Below are 26,249 nucleotides of genomic sequence, written 5' to 3'. Positions count from 1 at the left end.
ATATGTGGGGGTAAATCACTGTTTGGGCACATGCCGGGGCTCGGAAGTGAAGTAGTGACGTTTTGAAATGCAGACTTTGATGGAATGCTCTGTGGGCGTCACGTTGCGTTTGCAGAGCCCCTGATGTGGCTTAACAGTAGAAACCCCCCACAAGTGACCCCATTTTGGAAACTAGACCCCCAAAGGAACTTATCTAGATGTGTGGTGAGCACTTTGAACCCCCAAGTGCTTCATAGAAGTTTATAATGCAGAGCCGTGAAAATAATAAATACGTTTTCTTTCCTCAAAAATAATTATTTAGCCCAGAATTTTTTATTTTCCCAAGGGTTACAGAAGAAATTGGACCCCAAAAGTTGTTGTCCAGTTTCTCCTGAGTACGCTGATACCCCATGTGTGGGGGTAAACCACTGTTTGGGCACATGCCGAGGCTCGGAAGTGAAGCAGTGACGTTTTGAAATGCAGACTTTGATGGAATGCTCTGTGGGCGTCACGTTGCGTTTGCAGAGCCCCTGATGTGGCTTAACAGTAGAAACCCCCCACAAGTCACCCCATTTTGGAAACTAGACCCCGAAAGGAACTTATCTAGATGTGTGGTGAGCACTTTGAACCCCCAAGTGCTTCATGGAAGTTTATAATGCAGAGCCGTGAAAATAATAAATACGTTTTCTTTCCTCAAAAATAATTATTTAGCCCAGAATATTTTATTTTCCCAAGGGTAACAGGAGAAATTTGACCCCAATATTTGTTGTCCAGTTTCTCCTGAGTACGCTGATACCCCATATGTGGGGGTAAACTACTGTTTGGGCACATGCCGGGGCTTGGAATTGAAGTAGTGACGTTTTGAAATGCAGACTTTGATGGAATGCTCTGCGGGCGTCACGTTGCGTTTGCAGAGCCCCTGATGTGCCTAAACAGTAGAAACCCCCCACAAGTGACCCCATTTTGGAAACTAGACCCCGAAAGGAACTTATCTAGATGTGTGGTGAGCACTTTGAACCCCCAAGTGCTTCATAGAAGTTTATAATGCAGAGCCGTGAAAATAATAAATACGTTTTCTTTCCTCAAAAATAATTATTTAGCCCAGAATTTTTTATTTTCCTAAGGGTTACAGGAGAAATTGGACCCCAAAAGTTGTTGTCCAGTTTCTCCTGAGTACGCTGATACCCCATGAGTGGGGGTAAACCACTGTTTGGGCACACGTCGGGGCTCAGAAGGGAAGTAGTGACTTTTGAAATGCAGACTTTGATGGAATGGTCTGCGGGTGTCACGTTGCGTTTGCAGAGCCCCTGGTGTGCCTGAACAGTAGAAACCCCCACAAGTGACCCCATTTTAGAAACTAGACCCCCCAAGGAACTTATCTAGATATGTGGTGAGCACTTTGAACCCCCAAGTGCTTCACAGACGTTTACAACGCAGAGCCGTGAAAATAAAAAATCATTTTTCTTTCCTCAAAAATTATGTTTTAGCAAGCATTTTTTTTAGATTCACAAGGGTAACAGGAGAAATTGGACCCCAGTAATTGTTGCGCAGTTTGTCCTGAGTATGCTGGTACCCCATATGTGGGGGTAAACCACTGTTTGGGCGCACGTCGGGGCTCGGAAGTGAGGGAGCACCATTTGACTTTTTGAATACGAGATTGGCTGGAATCAATGGTGGCGCCATGTTACGTTTGGAGACCCCTGATGTGCCTAAACAGTGGAAACCCCTCAATTCTAACTCCAACACTAACCCCCCCACACCCCTAACCCTTATCCCAACTGTAGCCATATCACACCCCTAACCACAACCCTAACCCCAACACACCCCTAACTCTAATCCCAACTGTAGCCATAACCCTAATCACAACACTAACCCCAACACACCCCTAACCACAACCCTAATTCCAACCCTAACCCTAAGGCTATGTGCCCACGTTGCGGATTCGTGTGAGATATTTCCGCACCATTTTTGAAAAATCCACGGGTAAAAGGCACTGCGTTTTACCTGCGGATTTTCCGCGGATTTCCAGTGTTTTTTGTGCGGATTTCACCTGCGGATTCCTATTGAGGAACAGGTGTAAAACGCTGCGGAATCCGCACAAAGAATTGACATGCTGCGGAAAATACAACGCAGCGTTTCCGCGCGGTATTTTCCGCACCATGGGCACAGCGGATTTAGTTTTTCATATGTTTACATGGTACTGTAAACCTGATGGAACACTGCTGCGAATCCGCAGCGGCCAATCCGCAGCCAAATCCGCACCGTGTGCACATAGCCTAATTCTAAAGGTATGTGCACACGCTGCGGAAAACGCTGCGGATCCGCAGCAGTTTCCCATGAGTTTACAGTTCAATGTAAACCTACGGGAAACAAAAATCGCTGTACACATGCTGCAGAAAAACTGCACGGAAACGCAGCGGTTTACATTCCGCAGCATGTCACTTCTTTGTGCGGATTCCGCAGCGGTTTTACAACTGCTCCAATAGAAAATCGCAGTTGTAAAACCGCAGTGAAATGCGCAGAAAAAAACGCGATAAATCCGCCATAAATCCGCAGCGGTTTAGCACTGCGGATTTATCAAATCCGCAGCGGAAAAATCCGCAGAGGAACAGAATACGTGTGCACATACCGAAACCCTAACCCTAGCCCTAACCCTAGCCCTAACCCTAGCCCTAACCCTAACCCTAGCCCTAACCCTAACCCTACCCCTAACCCTACCCCTAGCCCTAACCCTAACCCTAGCCCTAACCCTACCCCTAACCCTACCCCTAACCCTAGCCCTAGCCCTAACCCTAGCCCTAACCCTAGCCCTACCCCTAACCCTACCCCTAGCCCTACCCCTAGCCCTAACCCTAACCCTAGCCCTAACCCTACCCCTAACCCTAACCCTACCCCTAACACTAACCCTATTCTAACATTAGTGGAAAAAAAAAATTTATTTATTTTTTTATTGTCCCTACCTATGGGGGTGACAAAGGGGGGGGGTCATTTATTATTTTTTTTATTTTGATCACTGAGATATAATCTATCTCAGTGATCAAAATGCACTTTGGAATGAATCTGCCGGCCGGCAGATTCGGCGGGCGCACTGTGCATGCGCCCGCCATTTTGGAAGATGGCGGCGCCCAGGGAGAAGACGGACGGGACCCCGGCTGGATCGGTAAGTATGATGGGGTGGGGGGGGACCACGGGGGGGGGGATCGGAGCACGGGGGGGGGATCGGAGCACGGGGGGGGGAATCAGGGGGGGGGGATCGGAGCACGGGGGGGGGATCGGAGCACGGGGGGGGAATCGGAGCGCGGGAGGGGTGGAACGGAGAACGGGGGGCGTGGAACGGAGCACGGGGGGGCTGGAACGGAGCACGGGGGGGTGGAACGGAGCACCGGGGGGTGGATCAGAGTGCAGGGGGGGTGATCGGAGCACGGGGGGGTGATTGGAGCACGGGGGGAGCGGACAAGAGCACGGGGGGGAGCGGAGCACTGGACGGAGGGGAGCCGGAGCAGTGTACCGGCCAGATCGGGGGGCTGGGGGGGCGATCGGTGTGGTGGGGTGGGGGCACATAAGTGTTTCCAGCCATGGCCGATGATATTGCAGCATCGGCCATGACTGGCCCGTTATAATAGGTGAAATATTACAAATCGCTCTGATTGGCAGTTTCACTTTCAACAGCCAATCAGAGCGATCGTAGCCACGAGGGGGTGAAGCCACCCCCCCTGGGCTAAACTACCACTCCCCCTGTCCCTGCAGATCGGGTGAAATGGGAGTTAACCCTTTCACCCGGCCTGCAGGGACGCGATCTTTCCATGACGCCACATAGGCGTCATGGGTCGGAATGGCACCGACTTTCATGACGCCTACGTGGCGTCATGGGTCGGGAAGGGGTTAAAAAGAGGGTGGCACATGTTAAGGAGCTGAAACTCCTAAACCCTTCATCCAATTTTAATGTGGATACCCTCAAATGAAAGCTGAAAGTCTGAACTTCAACTGCATCTGAATTGTTTTGTTTAAAATTCATTGTGGTAATGTCTATAACCAAAATTAGAAAATTGTTGTCTCTGTCCAAATATATATGGACCTAACTGTAATTGTAGATACACACCTGTGCTTTGTTTCTCCCCCACCTCATTGTAGATTGTAAGCTCTCACGAGCAGGGGCGGCTAATTGTGCTTTATTATTGTATTGTTAACGTTGTAACTGTACTGTAAAGCGCTGCGGAATATGTTGGCGCTATATAAAGATTATTATTATTATACACACTCTTGTATGTAATGCCGAGCGCAGTATGACGGTATTATACACACACTCCTGTATGTAATGCTGAGCGCTGTATGGCGGTATTATACACACACTCCTGTATGTAATGCTGAGCGCTGTATGACGGTATTATACACACATGCCCCTGTATGTAATGCCGAGCGCTGTATGGCGGTATTATACACACACTCCTGTATGTAATGCTGAGCGCTGTATGGTGGTATTATACACACACTCTTGTATGTAATGCTGAGCGCTGTATGACGGTATTATACACACACTCTTGTATGTAATGCTGAGCGCTGTATGACGGTATTATACACACATGCCCCTGTATGTAATGCCGAGCGCTGTATGGCGGTATTATACACACACTCCTGTATGTAATGCTGAGCGCTGTATGACGGTATTATACACACATGCCCCTGTATGTAATGCCGAGCGCTGTATGACAGTTTTATACACACATGCTCCTGTATGTAATGCCGAGCGCTGTATGGCGGTATTATACATACACACTAACATAGTAACATAGTTAGTAAGGCCGAAAAAAGACATTTGTCCATCCAGTTCAGCCTATATTCCATCATAATAAATCCCCAGATCTACGTCCTTCTACAGAACCTAATAATTGTATGATACAATATTGTTCTGCTCCAGGAAGACATCCAGGCCTCTCTTGAACCCCTCGACTGAGTTCGCCATCACCACCTCCTCAGGCAAGCAATTCCAGATTCTCACTGCCCTAACAGTAAAGAATCCTCTTCTATGTTGGTGGAAAAACCTTCTCTCCTCCAGACGCAAAGAATGCCCCCTTGTGCCCGTCACCTTCCTTGGTATAAACAGATCCTCAGCGAGATATTTGTATTGTCCCCTTATATACTTATACATGGTTATTAGATCGCCCCTCAGTCGTCTTTTTTCTAGACTAAATAATCCTAATTTCGCTAATCTATCTGGGTATTGTAGTTCTCCCATCCCCTTTATTAATTTTGTTGCCCTCCTTTGTACTCTCTCTAGTTCCATTATATCCTTCCTGAGCACCGGTGCCCAATACTGGACACAGTACTCCATGTGCGGTCTAACTAGGGATTTGTACAGAGGCAGTATAATGCTCTCATCATGTGTATCCAGACCTCTTTTAATGCACCCCATGATCCTGTTTGCCTTGGCAGCTGCTGCCTGGCACTGGCTGCTCCAGGTAAGTTTATCATTAACTAGGATCCCCAAGTCCTTCTCCCTGTCAGATTTACCCAGTGGTTTCCCGTTCAGTGTGTAATGGTGATATTGATTCCCTCTTCCCATGTGTATAACCTTACATTTATCATTGTTAAACCTCATCTGCCACCTTTCAGCCCAAGTTTCCAACTTATCCAGATCCATCTGTAGCAGAATGCTATCTTCTCTTGTATTAACTGCTTTACATAGTTTTGTATCATCTGCAAATATCGATATTTTACTGTGTAAACCTTCTACCAGATCATTAATGAATATGTTGAAGAGAACAGGTCCCAATACTGACCCCTGCGGTACCCCACTGGTCACAGCGACCCAGTTAGAGACTATACCATTTATAACCACCCTCTGCTTTCTATCACTAAGCCAGTTACTAACCCATTTACACACATTTTCCCCCAGACCAAGCATTCTCATTTTGTGTACCAACCTCTTGTGCGGCACGGTATCAAACGCTTTGGAAAAATCGAGATATACCACGTCCAATGACTCACCGTGGTCCAGCCTATAGCTTACCTCTTCATAAAAACTGATTAGATTGGTTTGACAGGAGCGATTTCTCATAAACCCATGCTGATATGGAGTTAAACAGTTATTCTCATTGAGATAATCCAGAATAACATCCCTCAGAAACCCTTCAAATATTTTACCAACAATAGAGGTTAGACTTACTGGCCTATAATTTCCAGGTTCACTTTTAGAGCCCTTTTTGAATATTGGCACCACATTTGCTATGCGCCAGTCCTGCGGAACAGACCCTGTCGCTATAGAGTCCCTAAAAATAAGAAATAATGGTTTATCTATTACATTACTTAGTTCTCTTAGTACTCGTGGGTGTATGCCATCCGGACCCGGAGATTTATCTATTTTAATCTTATTTAGCCGGTTTCGCACCTCTTCTTGGGTTAGATTGGTGACCCTTAATATAGGGTTTTCATTGTTTCTTGGGATTTCACCTAGCATTTCGTTTTCCACCGTGAATACCGTGGAGAAGAAGGTGTTTAATATGTTAGCTTTTTCCTCGTCATCTACAACCATTCTTTCCTCACTATTTTTTAAGGGGCCTACATTTTCAGTTTTTATTCTTTTACTATTGATATAGTTGAAGAACAGTTTGGGATTAGTTTTACTCTCCTTAGCAATGTGCTTCTCTGTTTCCTTTTTGGCAGCTTTAATTAGTTTTTTAGATAAAGTATTTTTCTCCCTATAGTTTTTTAGAGCTTCAATGGTGCCATCCTGCTTTAGTAGTGCAAATGCTTTCTTTTTACTGTTAATTGCCTGTCTTACTTCTTTGTTTAGCCACATTGGGTTTTTCCTATTTCTAGTCCTTTTATTCCCACAAGGTATAAACCGCTTACACTGCCTATTTAGGATGTTCTTAAACATTTCCCATTTATTATCTGTATTCTCATTTCTGAGGATATTGTCCCAGTCTACCAGATTAAGGGCATCTCTAAGCTGTTCAAACTTTGCCTTCCTAAAGTTCAGTGTTTTTGTGACTCCCTGACAAGTCCCCCTAGTGAAAGACAGGTGAAACTGCACAATATTGTGGTCGCTATTTCCTAAATGCCCAACCACCTGCAGATTTGTTATTCTGTCAGGTCTATTAGATAGTATTAGGTCTAAAAGTGCTGCTCCTCTGGTTGGATTCTGCACCAATTGTGAAAGATAATTTTTCTTGGTTATTAGCAGAAACCTGTTGCCTTTATGGGTTTCACAGGTTTCTGTTTCCCAGTTAATATCCGGGTAGTTAAAGTCCCCCATAACCAGGACCTCATTATGGGTTGCAGCTTCATCTATCTGCTTTAGAAGTAGACTTTCCATGGTTTCTGTTATATTTGGGGGTTTGTAACAGACCCCAATGAGAATTTTGTTACCATTTTTCCCTCCATGAATTTCAACCCATATGGACTCGACATCCTCATTCCCTTCGCTAATATCCTCCCTTAAAGTGGACTTTAGACAAGACTTTACATAGAGACAAACCCCTCCTCCTCTCCGATTTTTACGATCCTTTCTAAACAGACTGTAACCCTGTAAGTTAACTGCCCAGTCATAGCTTTCATCTAACCATGTCTCGGTTATTCCCACTATGTCAAAGTTACCTGTAGATATTTCTGCTTCTAGTTCTTCCATCACTCTTGTATGTAATGCTGAGTGTTGTATGACGGTATTATACACACATGCCCCTGTATGTAATGCTGAGCGCTGTATGGCGGTATTATACACACACTCCTGTATGTAATGCTGAGCGCTGTATGGTGGTATTATACACACACTCCTGTATGTAATGCCAAGCGCTGTATGGCGGTATTATACACACACTCCTGTATGTAATGCTGAGCGCTGTATGACGGTATTATACACACATGCCCCTGTATGTAATGCCGAGCGCTGTATGGCGGTATTATACACACACTCCTGTATGTAATGCCAAGCGCTGTATGGCGGTATTATACACACACTCCTGTATGTAATGCTGAGCGCTGTATGACGGTATTATACACACATGCCCCTGTATGTAATGCCGAGCGCTGTATGGCGGTATTATACACACACTCCTGTATGTAATGCTGAGCGCTGTATGACGGTATTATACACACATGCCCCTGTATGTAATGCTGAGTGTTGTATGACGGTATTATACACACATGCCCCTGTATGTAATGCTGAGCGCTGTATGGCGGTATTATACACACACTCCTGTATGTAATGCTGAGCGCTGTATGGTGGTATTATACACACACACTCCTGTATGTAATGCCGAGCGCTGTATGGCGGTATTATACACACACTCCTGTATGTAATGCCGAGCGCTGTATGGCGGTATTATACACACACTCCTGTATGTAATGCTGAGCGCTGTATGACGGTATTATACACACATGCCCCTGTATGTAATGCCGAGCGCTGTATGGCGGTATTATACACACACTCCTGTATGTAATGCTGAGCGCTGTATGGTGGTATTATACACACACTATTGTATGTAATGTTGAGCGCTGTATGACGGTATTATACACACACTCTTGTATGTAATGCTGAGCGCTGTATGACGGTATTATACACACATGCCCCTGTATGTAATGCCGAGCGCTGTATGGCGGTATTATACACACACTCCTGTATGTAATGCTGAGCGCTGTATGACGGTATTATACACACATGCCCCTGTATGTAATGCCGAGCGCTGTATGGCGATATTATACACACATGCCCCTGTATGTAATGCCGAGCGCTGTATGGCGGTATTATACATACACACTCTTGTATGTAATGCCGAGCGCTGTATGACAGTTTTATACACACATGCTCCTGTATGTAATGCCGAGCGCTGTATGGCGGTATTATACATACACACTCACTCTTGTATGTAATGCTGAGTGTTGTATGACGGTATTATACACACATGCCCCTGTATGTAATGCCGAGCGCTGTATGGCGGTATTATACACACACTCCTGTATGTAATGCTGAGCGCTGTATGGTGGTATTATACACACACACTCCTGTATGTAATGCCGAGCGCTGTATGGCGGTATTATACACACACTCCTGTATGTAATGCCTAGCGCTGTATGGCGGTATTATACACACACTCCTGTATGTAATGCTGAGTGCTGTATGGCGGTATTATACACACACGCTCCTGAATTCCTGACAGTGACCCGGGCCGGTGACAGATACGGTAATCCATAATGGCGCTGATCCTGCATGACAGCTCATTCTGTAGCTGGTGGGCACAGCTGGTACAAGATGGTGGTGTGTTCCTGGTTGCCCTCCGGCCTCTGTGTCCAGGTTATTACCTTTGCTGTCCGGGGGACGCGTCCTCGGCTTTGGCGGGTTGTGGAGGAGGGAGATGCTGGAACGAGAGAAATTGTGAATTGTCAGATCTGTGCAGCATTTCTCCTCTGTCAGTGACGACTTATAGTGGAGGCCATTGTGCCGTCATGTCTATGGTCCGAGCTGGAGACGACACAACGAATCTGTACGGATCCCTGTCCACAAAGAACAGAAGATCAGGAGCGCCACGCTGATCACTGCCCATCAAGTGAGCCGTCCAGCTGCAGTATGAGCTCCAGAGCTGCTGTTCTTAAGTAATCAATGATATGATAACCTGACCACGCGATCCCCACGACCATGTGATTCCCCGATCACCTGACCACGTGATCCCCCCGACCATGTGATTCCCAGAGAGTATACCAGCAGGCTGACGGGCTGCTAGGGACAACGTCAGCCTAATATTTGGGGCAGCGAATTGCTGCAAATACCCTTCTGTGTGATTCTGTGGTGTGAGGAAGATCCCCAAGGGCTATGAAAGCCAGATAGGGGGACATGCCACCTATCCTGAGAACCAGGGCTGAAGTTGTATCCGGTACCTGTGGGAAAGATGACAACCTGCTGGGTCTTATCCTTTGTATCTGCCTGTAAACACTGTACATACTGCCATTCTCTAAGTAAAAGTTTGTTTTTTTATAACCCTTGTGTCCCCTGGATTAATTGCTGCCTTGGTTCCAGAAGAAGAATTCCTGGAGTCAGAAGAGGCCTGCGGGGCCAGAAGTAACTGTGAAGCATCACACACACAGCAGTACATCAGGACGGGGACACCTCTTGTCTGTAGGATGCCAGAGAGAGTGGGGACCGAAGCTTGCTCACGACGACCTCACTTGAGCATCTGACATTTGCACGATTTGCGATTGGCGGCTGAGTCTGCGGATTACAGCTGTGAATAGTTTGCAGCAGGCGGTTGTGAATCTGTAATGCAGCTGTTCGTCCACTGCGGCGGCTGGCTGCAAGTCTGAATTGTGGCTGTGTGTACGCTGTGTGCAGCAGGCAGCTGAGTCTGGAGATTGCGATTGCAAGTTGTGAGTACATTTTGCAGAGACTGGCTGTGAGTCCGCAAATTATGGCTGTGTACAATGTTTGAGGCTGTAAGTAATGGGGAAAAAAAGTACGTAGTCAGCCACCAATTGTGCAAGTTCTCCCATTTATAAAGATGAGAGAGGCCTGTAATTGACATCATAGGTGACATCTTGTCTGATTTGGAAGATTTATTTTGCAAATTATGGAGGAAAATCAGTATTTGGTCATTAACAAAAGTTCATCTCAATACTTTGTAATATATCCTTTGTTGGCAATGACAGAGGTCAGACGTTTTCTGTAAGTCTTCACAAGGTTGCCACACATTGTTGTTGGTATGTTGGCCCATTCCTCCATGCAGATCTCCTCTAGAGCAGTGATGTTTTTGGCTTTTCGCTTGGCAACACGGACTTTCAACTCCCTCCAAAGGTTTTCTATAGGGTTGAGATCTGGAGACTGGCTAGGCCACTCCAGGACCTTGAAATGCTTCTTACGAAGCCACTCCTTCCTTGCCCTGGCGGTGTGCTTGGGATCATTATCATGCTGAAAGACCCATCAACGTTTCATCTTCAATGCCCTTGCTGATGGAAGGAGGTTTGCACTCAAAATCTCACGATACATGGCCCCATTCATTCTTTCATGTACACAGATCAGTCGTCCTGGTCCCTTTGCAGAGAAACAGCCCCAAAGCATGATGTTTCCACCCCTATGCTTCACAGTAGGTATGGTGTTCTTTGGATGTAACTCAGCTTTCTGTCTCCTACAAACACGAGTTTTGCGTCTACTTTGGTTTCATCAGACCATATGACATTCTCCAAATACTCTTCTGGATAATCCAAATGCTCTCTAGCAAACTTCATACGGGCCCGGGCATGTACTGGGTTAAGCAGGGGGACACATCTGGCACTGCAGCGGCGTAGTGTGTTACTGATGGCAGCCTTTGTTACGGTGATCCCAGCTTTATGCAGGTCATTTACAAGGTCCCCCTGTGTGGTTCTGGGATTTTTGCTCACCGTTCCTGTGATCATTTTGACCCCACGGGGTGAGATCTTGCATGGAGCCTGAGCCTAGGGAGATTATATCAGTAGTCTTGTATGTCTTCTATTCTCTAATTATTGCTCCCACAGTTGATTTCATCACACCAAGCCACTTGCCTATTGCAGATTCAGTCTTCCCAGCCTGGTGCAGGGCTACAATTTGGTTTCTGGAGGCCTTCAACAGCTCTTGGCAGGCACGGTACTGCATAAGGAGCATGCCTCTGACTGTGGAGCCCAGATGACAAAATGACAGTAAATAATGTCAGTGCCCAGTTCCCCCCCTCGCACCACTCCCCTTGGTGATGCACTAATTGGGATGCCCCAGCCGACCAATGGTTCTTAAAGGGGAAGGTTCCTACGGCCATACCTACAGGGGTTAAATCCAGGTGTCCGGGCCAGTAACTTCCTCTTTTTTTCCCCCAGGTGGACACCTGGAAGCTTTCGTCCCACCCTCTTTCCCTTACAGTGGCTAATGGGGGTGAATGGCCATACTAACTGGCGGATAGATGTAAAGTTGTAAATTATATTATATATAAAAAAATTAAAATGTGTGTACATATAACTAACCATTGTTAACTTTACTAAATCACAGCGGAAGAAGCGGAGGAGGGCAAAGGTTCGTGACCGCTCGTTGGGCCAACTCGCCAGTCGATCGTGGACAGAAGTTCAGCGCGAGCCGACCAATACGAAATGTAATTGCCCTTTCTCTGCTGATGTAATTAATAATCTGTGACCGACCTGTTCAACCCACATAGGACTGTCAGTGTTTTCATTACGGGATTGGAGGGAGGGGGAAAGGCACTGGTTACGACACACAGGTCTCCACAGTCTTGTTCTTCGCCATAGTGGAGTTTGGAGTGTGACTGAGGTTGTGGACAGGTGTGTTTGAGTGGACGACAGAGGAGCCTCTTAAAGAAGAAGTTACAGGTCTGTGAGAGCCAGAAATCTTGCATGTTTTTAGGTGACCCAATACTTATTTTCCACCATAATTTGCAAAATAAATCTTGCCAAATCAGACGATGATTTTCTGGATTTGTTTTCTCGTTTTGACTCTCATAGTTGTGCTCTACGTGTGATGTGAGTTACAGGCCTCTCATCTTTTTAAGAGAGAGAACACAATTGGTGGCTGACTAAATACTTTTTTTTCCCCTCTATATATGAATGTCTCCAGCAATTTTACAGTCTGTGGTCACCATCAAGGACTGAATTTATGGGTCGCTGACAGAACACAACTTGTGACCCCAAATTGTCTGAGAACCTTATCGTGGGCAACTGATCTGTGAGAGGATGGGCAGCGGGATGAAACCAATTCCCGATCATTGAACTACAGAAGCTGATAGGACTGCACAACAAGCAAAGCAGTCAGTTGGCTGTAGTTTGGATCATGAGAATTTTCTGGCTGTCCTTACTGCTTTGTGAGGAAACAGGAAACACCCGGTTACATGAAGCATCTCATCAGACATGAAGTATCGCCACTGGTCCACATGGCTTCCCAACATCATATCCAGTAGCCACAACCCACATATCTGCATACCCGCACACTGCTAAAACTCAGTGTCCTGTCAGATGAAGGGATGACGTTGTGCGCCTGCTGCGATCACCTTCACACATACTGCTTATCACCTGAGTAGTTGATCCAGGCCTGGCCGAACAGTTGTGTGACGCTGTAAATAATCCTGTGCGTAGGTTGTCCTCCACTCTCAGACAGACACATCACTACCGCCCTCCACTGTCACATACACCGTGTATCACACATCACTACCGCCCTCTACTAACACATACACCGTGTATCACACATCACTGCCGCCCTCCACTATCACATACACCGTGTATCACACATCACTACCGCCCTCCACTGTCACATACACCGTGTATCACACATCACTACCGCCCTCCGCTATCACATACACCGTGTATCACACATCACTACCGCCCTCCACTGTCACATACACCGTGTATCACACATCACTACCGCCCTCCACTATCACATACACCGTGTATCACACATCACTACCGCCCTCCACTGTCACATACACCGTGTATCACACATCACTACCGCCCTCCACTGTCACATACACCGTGTATCACACATCACTACCGCCCTCCACTGTCACATACACCGTGTATCACACATCACTACCGCCCTCCACTGTCACATACACCGTGTATCACACATCACTACCGCCCTCCACTGTCACATACACCGTGTATCACACATCACTACCGCCCTCCACTGTCACATACACCGTGTATCACACATCACTACCGCCCTCCACTGTCACATACACCGTGTATCACACATCACTACCGCCCTCCACTGTCACATACACCGTGTATCACACATCACTGCCGCCCTCCGCTATCACATACACTGTGTATTACACACATAACTGCCGCCCTCCACTATCACATACACCATGTATCACACATCACTACCGCCCTCCACAATCACATACACCGTGTAGCACACATGTCACGATAATGTGAATATGCCATGTTTGAGTCTGCCTAACTTTACAAGACACACGCTGTGGGCTATTCCGACTCCCCCCCTTCTGCCTGCTGCTATGTGTGTGTGAATCCTAAACTCATTTCCCCCCTCCCAAAAGAATTTTTATGGACCTTGTTGCTGCAGCAGGCAATCTTTCCATCTACTGCCAGATAAAACTGGTATAAGGCCCTTCCACACGGCAGGGATTTCTTTGTTCTTTTATAGTGATATATTGGGCCACCGATTTGGGCTAGAAATATAAGGAGTACATATTACGAATATCCATTGGTAGATCTGTCAATCACTGTAAGCGCTAGCAGCTAAATGCAACGAGTGCAAAGTGCAGATTTCTCCTAAACAGAGTGGAATACCTAGCCCGAGTTTAGACTCACTAGAAAGCTAATTCCAATATAAGATGAGTGATGGGTGTGCCGTTATTCTGCTAGGTTCTCAAGCACATCTATGACTATTATATCTTTTCATACCAAAATGTGCACCCTGGCAGCTAGGGGAGGGTGCAGGTAAACCAGCCCCTTTGGTGATGTCACAAGCTTACAAGTATAAGTTACTGCCAGTCAGCCCAGCCTTCAGTCTTGCCTGAGAAGCTGCTGCACCAAGACCATCTGATGAATTGGGATGTCTGGCTCCTCTCACCAGCATGGTTAGCTAGGATGATCTAAGCAACATGTCAGTGTTCATTTTCTGTTTTAATCCGTTTTTGTTATTGCTTTGTACATACTTTGTCTCATATTGTAAAATCTTTTTATACCTGAACTGTAAACACTGCCTACCTTTTGGAGTAAACTATAAAATTACTAGTCGTCTCTCTATGCTCTTTAACAAATTTGTCATGTGCCTGAAGTTAATTACGCTACTAACTTGGGTTGGCTCGATCCCCACTGTTGAGGAATCTGAGCTGGTGGCAGCGAAGTGTGTTCTGGGCTAGGTGGGTACAGCTGGCAGCGACAGAACAGGGTTATTATAAGCTACTGTATGGCTGCGGCCTGAGCCTTTATAATTCCTTCGCTGCAGCATGCCTGCTAGCCAGTCCAGTCAAGTGGCCCATCTGGCGACTAATTATCCTAGGTGTAGTTCCATGACTGACCTGAGGGTAAGGGGGGCGTCGTAGAGCTGCAAGTTCCGAAGCGGGATATACATAAATCCCGGCAGTTCATGACATATTGTAGCAGCAGTGGGATAACTAAAATAAGCCCCTGCAGTAAATTGATAGGTCAATAGTCTGGTTTGTGTTTTCATCACATTGTAGCAGTGGTGAGATAACCAAGATAAGCCCCCTGCACGTGATAGCCGTGTGCTGGTCAAAGGTCACCCCCCTTTTCGTGACAACACACATCACTGCCGCCTCCACTATCACATACACCGTGTATCACACATCACTGCCACCCTCCACTGTCATACATCACTGCCGCCCTCCACTATCACATACACCGTGTATCACACACATCACTACCGCCCTCCACCATCACATACACCGTGTATCACACATCACTGCTCTCCTCCACTATCACATACACCGTGTATCACACATCACAACTATCCTCCGCTATCACATACACCGTGTATCACACATCACTGCCACCCTCCACTGTCATACATCACTGCCGCCCTCCACTATCACATACACCGTGTATCACACACATCACTACCGCCCTCCACCATCACATACACCGTGTATCACACATCACTGCTCTCCTCCACTATCACATACACCGTGTATCACACATCACAACTATCCTCCGCTATCACATACACCGTGTATCACACAGCACTACCATCCTCCACCATCACATACACCGTGTATCACACATCACTGCTCTCCTCCACTATCATGTACACCGTGTATCACACATCACAACTATCCTCCGCTATCACATACATCGTGTATCACACACATCACTGCCGCCCTCCACTATCACATACACCGTGTATCACACACTTCACTTCCGCCCACCACTAACACATACACCGTGTATCACACATCACTGCCGTCCTCCACTGTCACACATCACTGCCGCCCTCCGCTATCACATACACCGTGTATCACACATCACTACCGTCCTCCGCTATCACATACACCGTGTATCACACATCACTACCGCCCTCCGCTATCACATACACCGTGTATCACACATCACTACCGTCCTCCGCTATCACATACACCGTGTATCACACATCACTACCGTCCTCCGCTATCACATACACCGTGTATCACACATCACTACCGCCCTCCGCTATCACATACACCGTGCATCACACATCACAACTACCCTCCGCTATCACATACACCGTGTATCACACACATCACTACCGCCCTCCACCATCAATTACACCGTGTATCACACATCAATACCGCCCTCCACCATCACATACACTGTGTATCACACATCACAACTACCCTCCACCATCACATACACCATGTATCACACATCACAACTACCCTCCACTATCACATACACCGTGTATCATACATCACTGCCGCTCTCCACCATCACATACATTGTGTATCACACACACATCACTGCCGCCATCCACTATCACATACACCGTGTATCATACATCACTGCCGCTCTCCACCATCACATAAACAGTGTATTATACATAACTGCCGCCCTCCGCTATCACATACACCGTGTATCACACATCAGTGCCGCCCTCCACTAACACATACACCATGTATCACACACATCACTGCCGCCCTCCACTATCACATACACCGTGTATCCAACATCACTACTGCCCTTCACATCCATTGTGTAAGCCTTTACTGCAGCACCGTTTCGTACTATTCCATCATGTAAATCTACGGTGGAGCACCTCAGTATATTGAGCCCTAATATAAGTCTACGGGGGAGCACCTCAGTGTATAGAGCCGTCATGCAAGCCTACGGCGGAGCACCTCGGAGTGTTGAGCCATCATGCAAGTCTACGGCGGAGCACCTCAGTTTATGGAGTCGTCATGCATGTCTAAGGGAGAGCACCTCGGTGTACGGAGCTGTCTTGCAAGTCTATGGCGAAGCACCTCGGTGTATGGAGCTGTCGTGTAAATCTACGGCGGTGAACCTCAGTGTATGGAACCGTCATGCAAGTCTATGGCAGAGCACCACAGTGTATAGAGCCATCATGCAAGTCTACGACGGAGCACCTCAGTGTATGGAGTCGTCATGGAAGTCTAAGGCAGAGCACCTCGGTGTATGGAGAGGTCATGTAAGTCTACGGGGAGCACCTCGGTGTATGGAGCTGTCGTGTAAATCTACGGCGGAGAACCTCAGTGTATGGAGCCTTCATGCAAGTCTAGGTTGGAGTACCTCGGTGTATGGAGCCGTCACACAAGTCTGGCGGAACACCTCGGTTTATGGAGCTGTCATGCAAGTCTATGGCGGAGGACCTCAGTGTATGGAGCCGTCATGCAAGTCTACGGTGGAGTACCTCGGTGTATGGAGTCGTCACGCAAGTCTATGGCGGAGCACCTCGGTTTATGGAGCTATCATGCAAGTCTATGGCGGAGGACCTCAGTGTATAGAGCCGTCATGCAAGTCTACGGTGGAGTACTTTGGTGTATGGAGCTGTTATGTAAGTCTACGTGGAGCACCTCGGTGTATGGAGGCGTCATTTAAGTCTATGGCGGAGCACCTCGATGTATGGAGCTGTTGTGTAAATCTACAATGGAGCACCTAGATGTATGGAGCAGTCATGCAAGTCTATGGTGGAGCACCTCAGTGTATGGAGCTGTCATATAAATCTAAGGCGGAGCACCTCAGTATATGGAGCAGTCATGTGCAAATCTATGGCGGAGCACCTTGATGTATGGAGCCATCATTTAAGTCTATGGCGGAGCACCTTGATGTATTGAGCTGTCGTGTAAATCTACGGTGGAGCACCTTGATGTATGGTGCCGTCATGCAAGTCTACGGTGGTGCACCTCGGTGTATGGAGCTGTCGTCTAAATCTACGGCGGAGCACCTTGATATATGGAGCCATCATGCAAGTCTCTGGGGGAGCATCTCGGTGTATGGAGCTGTCGTGTAAATCTACGGCGGAGCACCTTGGTGTATGGAGCCGTCATGCAAGTCTATGGCGGAGGACCTCAGTGTATGGAGCCGTCATGCAAGTCTACGGCGGAGCACCTCGGTATAAAGAGTTGTCATGCAAGTCTATGGCGGAGCACCTTGATGTATGGAGCCATCATGCATGTCTATGGCGGAGCACCTCGGTGTATGGAGCTGTCATTTAAATCTACGGCGGAGCACCTCAGTATATGGAACAGTCATGTGTAAATCTATGGCGGAGCACCTTGATGTATGGAGCCATCATGCAAGTCTACGGCGGAGCACCTCGGTGTATGGACCTGTCATGTAAGTCTACGGCGGAGCACCTCAGTGTATGGAGCCATCATACAAGTCTACGGCAGAGCACCTCGGTATAAAGAGTTGTCATGCAAGTCTACGGCGGAGCACCTCGGTGTATGGACCTGTCATGTAAGTCTAATGGCGGAGCACCTCAGTGTATTTAGTCTAGAAAAGGATTATTTAGGATTATTTAGTCTAGAAAAAAGACGACTGAGGGGCGATCTAATAACCATGTATAAGTATATAAGGGGACAATACAAATATCTCGCTGAGGATCTGTTTATACCAAGGAAGGTGACGGGCACAAGGGGGCATTCTTTGCGTCTGGAGGAGAGAAGGTTTTTCCACCAACATAGAAGAGGATTCTTTACTGTTAGGGCAGTGAGAATCTGGAATTGCTTGCCTGAGGAGGTGGTGATGGCGAACTCAGTCGAGGGGTTCAAGAGAGGCCTGGATGTCTTCCTGGAGCAGAACAATATTGTATCATACAATTATTAGGTTCTGTAGAAGGACGTAGATCTGGGGATTTATTATGATGGAATATAGGCTGAACTGGATGGACAAATGTCTTTTTTCGGCCTTACTAACTATGTTACTATGTATGGAGCCATCATACAAGTCTACGGCAGAGCACCTCGGTATAAAGAGTTGTCATGCAAGTCTATGGCGGAGCACCTTGATGTATGGAGCCATCATGCAAGTCTATGGCGGAGCACCTCGCTGTATGGAGCTGTCATTTAAATCTACGGCGGAGCACCTCAGTCTTAGTATATGGAGCAGTCATGTGTAAATCTACAGCGGAGCACCTTGATGTATGGAGCCATCATGCAAGTCTACGGCGGAGAACCTCGGTGTATGGAGCTGTCATTTAAATCTACGGCGGAGCACCTCAGTATATGGAGCAGTCATGTGTAAATCTACGGTGGAGCACCTTGATGTATGGAGCCATCATGCAAGTCTACGGCGGAGCACCTCGGTGTATGGAGCTGTCATTTAAATCTACGGCGGAGCACCTCAGTATATGGAGCAGTCATGTGTAAATCTACGGCGGAGCACCTTGATGTATGGAGCCATCATGCAAGTCTACGGCGGAGAACCTCGGTGTATGGAGCTGTCATTTAAATCTACGGCGGAGCACCTCAGTATATGGAGCAGTCATGTGTAAATTTACGGCGGAGCACCTTGATGTATGGAGCCATCATGCAAGTCTACGGCGGAGCACCTCGGTGTATGGAGCTGTCATTTAAATCTACGGCGGAGCACCTCAGTATATGGAGCAGTCATGTGTAAATTTACGGCGGAGCACCTTGATGTATGGAGCCATCATGCAAGTCTACGGCGGAGCACCTTGATGTATGGCGCCATTGAAGGACAGTGGCAAGCCCCCCGTTTTCCCCTTACTCACATTGCTCCTTCGTCCCCCCATTACACACGCAGCGAGACGCTGACACACAATTTTGTACTTCATATCAGTTTACTGAGAGGCAGAAGTGTCTTCACCGTAAGAAATCCTTGTATATACAGTTTTGGTTAGTGTTAGTAGAGCGCCCCGGGTGGAGGGCGCCAGGAGATGTCACCTCCTCGATAAATGACGTAGGGTTATTGCACTCCAGTCTCTAACACTTCGCACAGACATTATGGTGAACGCTCGCGGATACATCGGGCAGCCGGCTGGGATGTGGAGGCCTCTACCCCATGTCTGGAGGCCGGCGGGTGGGATGTGGTGAGGCAGCACAATGCGGTGGGCCGGGTGAGGGCATGCACTCGGTTGATTGCTGAACCCCATGGAGCAGTGGCAGACGTCAGCAGGAAGGCCGGGCTGGTGCACAGACACACGAAGGTTCAGGTGGGGGCACAAATACGGGGACAATGTACAGGAAGCCCCACTGGGCCATCACAGTCAGACGGAGGAGGGGTGCACCTCCTTACGGAGGTCCTCAGGGGGTCCCAGTGCAGGTGACACATCCAGAGTCTCTACAATGGAAGGAATGAGATGATGTGAGATGGAGCTGAACGTCACGTGTGAGCGCTTACACCCCCGCAATTCATAGGAGGACTACCCCTAGAAAACTTCACCCCGGGGGCCGCACCTCTGCAGCCTCACCTTGTACCTAACCCTGATAGCAAGAGCAGAAGCTGAAGCACAGTGTAACAGTGCAGGCGTGAGCGTCAGGGTGCGTTACAGTGTAACAGTGCAGGTGTGAGCGTCGGGGTGCGTTACAGTGTAACAGTGCAGGTGTGAGTGTCGGGATGCGTTACAGTGTAACAGTGCAGGTGTGAGTGTCGGGGTGCGTTACAGTGTAACAGTGCAGGTGTGAGCGTCGGGGTGCGTTACAGTGTAACAGTGCAGGTGTGAGTGTCAGGGTGCGTTACAGTGTAACAGTGCAGGTATGAGTGTCGGGGTGCGTTACAGTGTAACAGTGCAGGTGTGAGTGTCGGGGTGCGTTACAGTGTAACAGTGCAGGTGTGAGTGTCGGGATGCGTTACAGTGTAACAGTGCAGGTGTGAGTGTCGGCATGCTTTACAGTGTAACAGTGCAGGCGTGAGCGTCGGGGTGCGTTACAGTGTAACAGTGCAGGCGTGAGCGTCAGGGTGCGTTACAGTGTAACAGTGCAGGTGTGAGCGTCGGGGAGCGTTACAGTGTAACAGTGCAGGCGTGAGCATCGGGGTGCGTTACAGTGTAACAGTGCAGGTGTGAGCGTCGGGGTGCGTTACAGTGTAACAGTGCAGGTGTGAGCGTCGGGGAGCGTTACAGTGTAACAGTGCAGGTGTGAGCGTCGGGATGCGTTACAGTGTAACAGTGCAGGTGTGAGCGTCAGGGTGCGTTACAGTGTAACAGTGCAGGTGTGAGCGTCGGGGTGCGTTACAGTGTAACAGTGCAGGTGTGAGTGTCGGGGTGCGTTACAGTGTAACAGTGCAAGTGTGAGTGTCGGGGTGCGTTACAGTGTAACAGTGCAGGTGTGAGCGTCGGGATGTGTTACAGTGTAACAGTGCAGGCGTGAGCGTCGGGGTGCGTTACAGTGTAACAGTGCAGGTGTGAGCGTCGGGATGCGTTACAGTGTAACAGTGCAGGTGTGAGCGTCGGCGTGCGTTACAGTGTAACAGTGCAGGTGTGAGTGTCGGGGTGCGTTACAGTGTAACAGTGCAGGTGTGAGCGTCGGGGTGCGTTACAGTGTAACAGTGCAGGGGTGAGCGTCGCGGTGCGTTACAGTGTAACAGTGCAGGGGTGAGCGTCGCGGTGCGTTACAGTGTAACAGTGCAGGGGAGAGCCATCAGTCGGGCGTCCAGGGCAGACGTTTCTGCTCACAGACCACTGTCTACACTGAGACACTGCAGACCACCGTCAGGACAAACTTTCAGCCTCTGCATAATCAGCTTCCATTTACTAACAGCAGCATGGTCGGAATTTGAGAAAGTGGAACATAAAAAAAGATTCATCTTTAACAGAAGACCGTCCCTTTAAAAGCCTGAAGAGGTTTAATTCCCGCATTCTATAAATATGCCTGGGTTCAGAGGTACCTGGATTCTGGGGTGCACAGTCGGTTCTGTGATGGTTGGGGTCTGCAGTTTTTGTTGAGGAGTCCAGAAAATGGCGAGCCCAGAGTCACAGGATGGAGGGTCCATGAAATCCGGGGCAGTGGAGCTCAGACCCTGTACACAGAGAGCATGCAAAACACACGTGAGACAAGAAGAGGCCTGCAGGGTGCGCCATACAGAACGGGGGACAAGAATGGGGAGTGATGTCATCATGGGGGCGGGGAATCATCGCTCAGGATAGTGATGTCACCATGAGGGCGGGGAATCTTTGCTCAGGATAGTGATGTCATCATGAGGGCGGGGAATCATCGCTCAAGATAGTGATGTCATCATGAGGGCGGGGAATCATCACTCGGGATAGTGATGTCATCATGAGGGTGGGGAATCATCGCTCAGGATAGTGATGTCATAATGGGGTGGGAATCATCGCTCAGGATAGTGATGTCATCATGAGGGCGGGGAATCATCGCTCAGGATAGTGATGCCATCATGACGGCGGGGAATCATCACTCGGGATAGTGATGTCATCATGAGGGCGGGGAATCATCGCTCAGGATAGTGATGTCATCATGAGGGCGGGGAATCATCGCTCAGGATAGTGATGTCATCATGAGGGCGGGGAATCATCGCTCAGGATAGTGATGTCATCATGTGGGTGGGGAATCATCGCTCAGGATAGTGATGTCATCATGGGGGTGGGGAATCATCGCTCAGGATAGTGATGTCATCATGGGGGTGGGGAATCATCGCTCAGGATAGTGATGCCATCATGGGGGTGGGGAATCATCGCTCAGGATAGTGATGTCATCATGAGGGCGGGGAATCATCGCTCAGGATAGTGATGTCATCATGTGGGTGGGGAATCATCGCTCAGGATAGTGATGTCATCATGGGGGTGGGGAATCATCGCTCAGGATAGTGATGTCATCATGAGAGCGGGGAATCATCGCTCAGGATAGTGATGTCATCATGTGGGTGGGGAATCATCGCTCAGGATAGTGATGTCATCATGGGAGCGGGGAATCATCGCTCAGGATAGTGATGTCATAATGGGGTGGGAATCATCGCTCAGAATAGTGATGTCATAATGGGGTGGGAATCATCGCTCAGAATAGTGATGTCATAATGGGGTGGGAATCATCGCTCAGGATAGTGATGCCATCATGGGGGTGGGGAATCATCGCTCAGGGTAGTGATGCCATCATGGGGGTGGGGAATCATCGCTCAGGGTAGTGATGTCATCATGAGGGCGGGGAATCTTCGCTCAGGATAGTGATGTCATCATGAGGGCAGGGAATCATCGTTCAGGATAGTGACGTCATCATGGGGGTGGGGAATCATCGCTCAGGGTAGTGACGTCATCATGAGGGCGGGGAATCTTCGCTCAGGATAGTGATGTCATAATGGGGTGGGAATCATCGCTCAGGATAGTAATGTCATCATGAGGGTGGCGAATCATCGCTCAGGATAGTGAGGTCATCATGAGGGCGGGGAATCTTCGCTCAGGATAGTGATGTCATCGTGGGGGCAGGGAATCATCGCTCAGGATAGTGATGTCATCATGGGGGTGGGGAATCATCGCTCAGGATAGTGAGGTCATCATGAGGGCGGGGAATCTTCGCTCAGGATAGTGATGTCATCGTGGGGGCAGGGAATCATCGCTCAGGATAGTGATGTCATCATGGGGGTGGGGAATCATCGCTCAGGATAGTGAGGTCATCATGAGGGCGGGGAATCTTCGCTCAGGATAGTGATGTCGTTGTGGGGGCAGGGAATCATCGCTCAGGATAGTGATGTCATCGTGGGGGCAGGGAATCATCGCTCAGGATAGTGATGTCATATTGGGGTGGGAATCATCGCTCAGTATAGTGATGTCATCATGAGGGCGGGGAATCATCGCTCAGGATAGTGATGTCATCATGTGGGTGGGGAATCATCGCTCAGGATAGTGATGTCATCATGGGGGCGGGGAATCATCGCTCAGGATAGTGATGTTATCATGAGGGCGGGGAATCATCGCTCAGGATAGTGATGCCATCATGGGGGTGGGGAATCATCGCTCAGGATAGTGATGTCATATTGGGGTGGGAATCATCGCTCAGTATAGTGATGTCATCATGAGGGCGGGGAATCATCGCTCAGGATAGTGATGTTATCATGAGGGCGGGGAATCATCGCTCAGGATAGTGATGCCATCATGGGGGTGGGGAATCATCGCTCAGGATAGTGATGTCATCGTGGGGGCAGGGAATCATCGCTCAGGATAGTGATGTCATATTGGGGTGGGAATCATCGCTCAGTATAGTGATGTCATCATGAGGGCGGGGAATCATCGCTCAGGATAGTGATGTTATCATGAGGGCGGGGAATCATCGCTCAGGATAGTGATGCCATCATGGGGGTGGGGAATCATCGCTCAGGATAGTGATGTCATCATGGGAGTGATTTGTACCTGCCATCATAATTTCATCAAAGGATGATATATGTCAACCTGTAGAAAAATGTGTAGGACACATGTAAAGCAAAGGATTCCAGTGACATATCTGGTAGGCAGTGAATGGTAGACCATTTGGAAGAAGTATAAACCAAAAAAAGAAAACATTGAACATGTGGTCATAAAAGAGGTTAAGACAAAAATATCTCAAAAGACAAAAACCTTTATTAGAAGAAAGAGACAGGAGAAATCATCTACCAGGGAAAAGACAGACAGGAGACGTCATCTACCAGGGAACAGAGAGACAGGAGAAGGCATCTACCAGGGAACGGAGAGACTGGAGAAGTCATCTACCAGGAAACAGAGAGACAGGAAAAGTCATCTACCAGGGAACAGAGAGACAGGAGAAGACATCTACCAGGGAAGAGAGACAGGAGAAGGCATCTGCCAGGGAACAGAGAGAGACAGGAGAAGTCATCAACCAGGGAACAGAGAGACAGGAGACGTCATCTACCAGGGAACAGAGAGAGACAGGAGAAGTCATCAACCAGGGAACAGAGAGACAGGAGACGTCATCTACCAGGGAAGAGAGACAGGAGAAGGCATCTGCCAGGGAACAGAGAGAGACAGGAGAAGTCATCTACCAGGGAACAGAGAGAGACAGGAGAAGGCATCTACCAGGGAACAGAGAGACAGGAGAAGGCATCTACCAGGGAACAGAGAGACAGGAGAAATCATCAACCAGGGAACAGAGAGACAGGAAAAGTCATCTACCAGGGAAGAGACAGACAGGAGACGTCATCTACCAGGGAACAGAGAGACAGGAGAAGGCATCTACCAGGGAACAGAGAGACAGGAGAAGTCATCTACCAGGGAAGAGACAGACAGGAGAAGGCATCTACCAGGGAACAAAGAGAGACAGGAGAAGTCATCTACCAGGGAACAGAGAGACAGGAGAAGGCATCTACCAGGGAACAGAGAGACAGGAGTGGTAGAGAGACAGGAGAAGTCATCTACCAGGGAAGAGAGAGACAGGAGAAGTCATGTACCAGGGAACAAACAGACAGGAGCAGTCATCTACAAGGGAACAGAGAGACAGGAAAAGGCTTCTAGCATGGAACACAGAGACAGGAGAAGTCATCTACCCGGGAACAGAGGGACAGGAGAAGTCATCTAGCAGGGAACAGAGAGACAGGAGAAGTCATCTAGCAGGGAACAGAGAGACAGGAGAAGTCATCTAACAGGGAACAGAGAGAGACAGGAGAAGTCATCTAACAGGGAACAGAGAGCCAGGATAAGTCATCTACCAGGGAACAGAGATTTAGTTTTCATCACGGCAGCTGAATGATTTACAGCTACTAGACCGCTTGATTACATGTGGAGATTCCCTAGCAACCAGCCAACCCCACATGTACTCAGCCTGGCTAATAGCTGTAAATCATTCAGCTGAGGCGATGAAAACAATCTCCGAGCAGTCATAAATACTCGGAGGTCACCCGAGCGTGCTTGAGAAAACCCGAGCAACGAGTACACTCGCTCATCACTATTTGACATAACATTTTTTGGGGTATTTAGCTCCTCCCTGTGGAATCTGGCCCTGGTAGAGGACTTGTCCTGTCCCCCTTACCCCCCAGGTAGAGGACTTGTCTGTCCCTCTTACCCCCTGGTAGGGGACTTGTCCTGTCCCTCTTACCCCCCTGGTAGAGGACTTGTCCTGTCCCTCTTACCCCCTGGTAGAGGACTTGTCCTGTCCCTCTTACCCCCCTGGTAGAGGACTTGTCTCTCTTACCTCCTGGTAGAGGACTTGTCCTGTCCCTCTTACCCCCTTGGTAGAGGACTTGTCCTGTCCCTCTTACCCCTCCCCCTGGTAGATTTGTCCTGCCCCTCTTACCCCCGGGTAGAGGACTTGCCCTGTCCCTCTTACCCCCTGGTAGAGGGCTTGCCCTGTCCCTCTTACCCCCCTGGTAGAGGACTTGCCCTGTCCCTTACCCTCCTGGTAGAGGACTTGCCCTGTCCCTCTTACCCCCCGGTAGAGGACTTGTCCTGTCTATCC

General features: G+C 48.5%; 2 protein-coding genes across 13 annotated transcripts in view; both read right to left on the bottom strand.

The window, feature by feature from the left end:
• Positions 1–9,337, bottom strand: part of LOC138643275 (microtubule-actin cross-linking factor 1, isoforms 6/7-like) — a 367,371-nt gene extending 358,034 nt beyond the window's left edge. The window contains exon 1 of the mRNA XM_069732207.1: positions 9,277–9,337. The gene's annotated coding sequence lies outside the window, so the exon portion shown is untranslated. The remainder of the gene's footprint in view (positions 1–9,276) is intronic.
• A 10,343-nt stretch (positions 9,338–19,680) lies between these two features.
• The window catches only part of LOC138643272 (plectin-like), a 554,763-nt gene continuing 548,194 nt past the window's right edge, over positions 19,681–26,249 (bottom strand). For all 12 annotated transcript variants that reach the window (XM_069732195.1, XM_069732204.1, XM_069732200.1 and 9 more), the window contains 2 exons: positions 21,745–21,876; positions 19,681–20,199 (listed from right to left, as the gene is read on the bottom strand). The gene's annotated coding sequence lies outside the window, so the exon portion shown is untranslated. The remainder of the gene's footprint in view (positions 20,200–21,744; positions 21,877–26,249) is intronic.

The sequence above is a fragment of the Ranitomeya imitator genome, chromosome 6 (genome assembly GCF_032444005.1).
Source record: "Ranitomeya imitator isolate aRanImi1 chromosome 6, aRanImi1.pri, whole genome shotgun sequence".
Classification (NCBI taxonomy): domain Eukaryota; kingdom Metazoa; phylum Chordata; class Amphibia; order Anura; family Dendrobatidae; genus Ranitomeya; species Ranitomeya imitator.
Note: the sequence above shows the minus strand (reverse complement) of the source record. Positions and strands in the feature narration are given on the sequence as shown.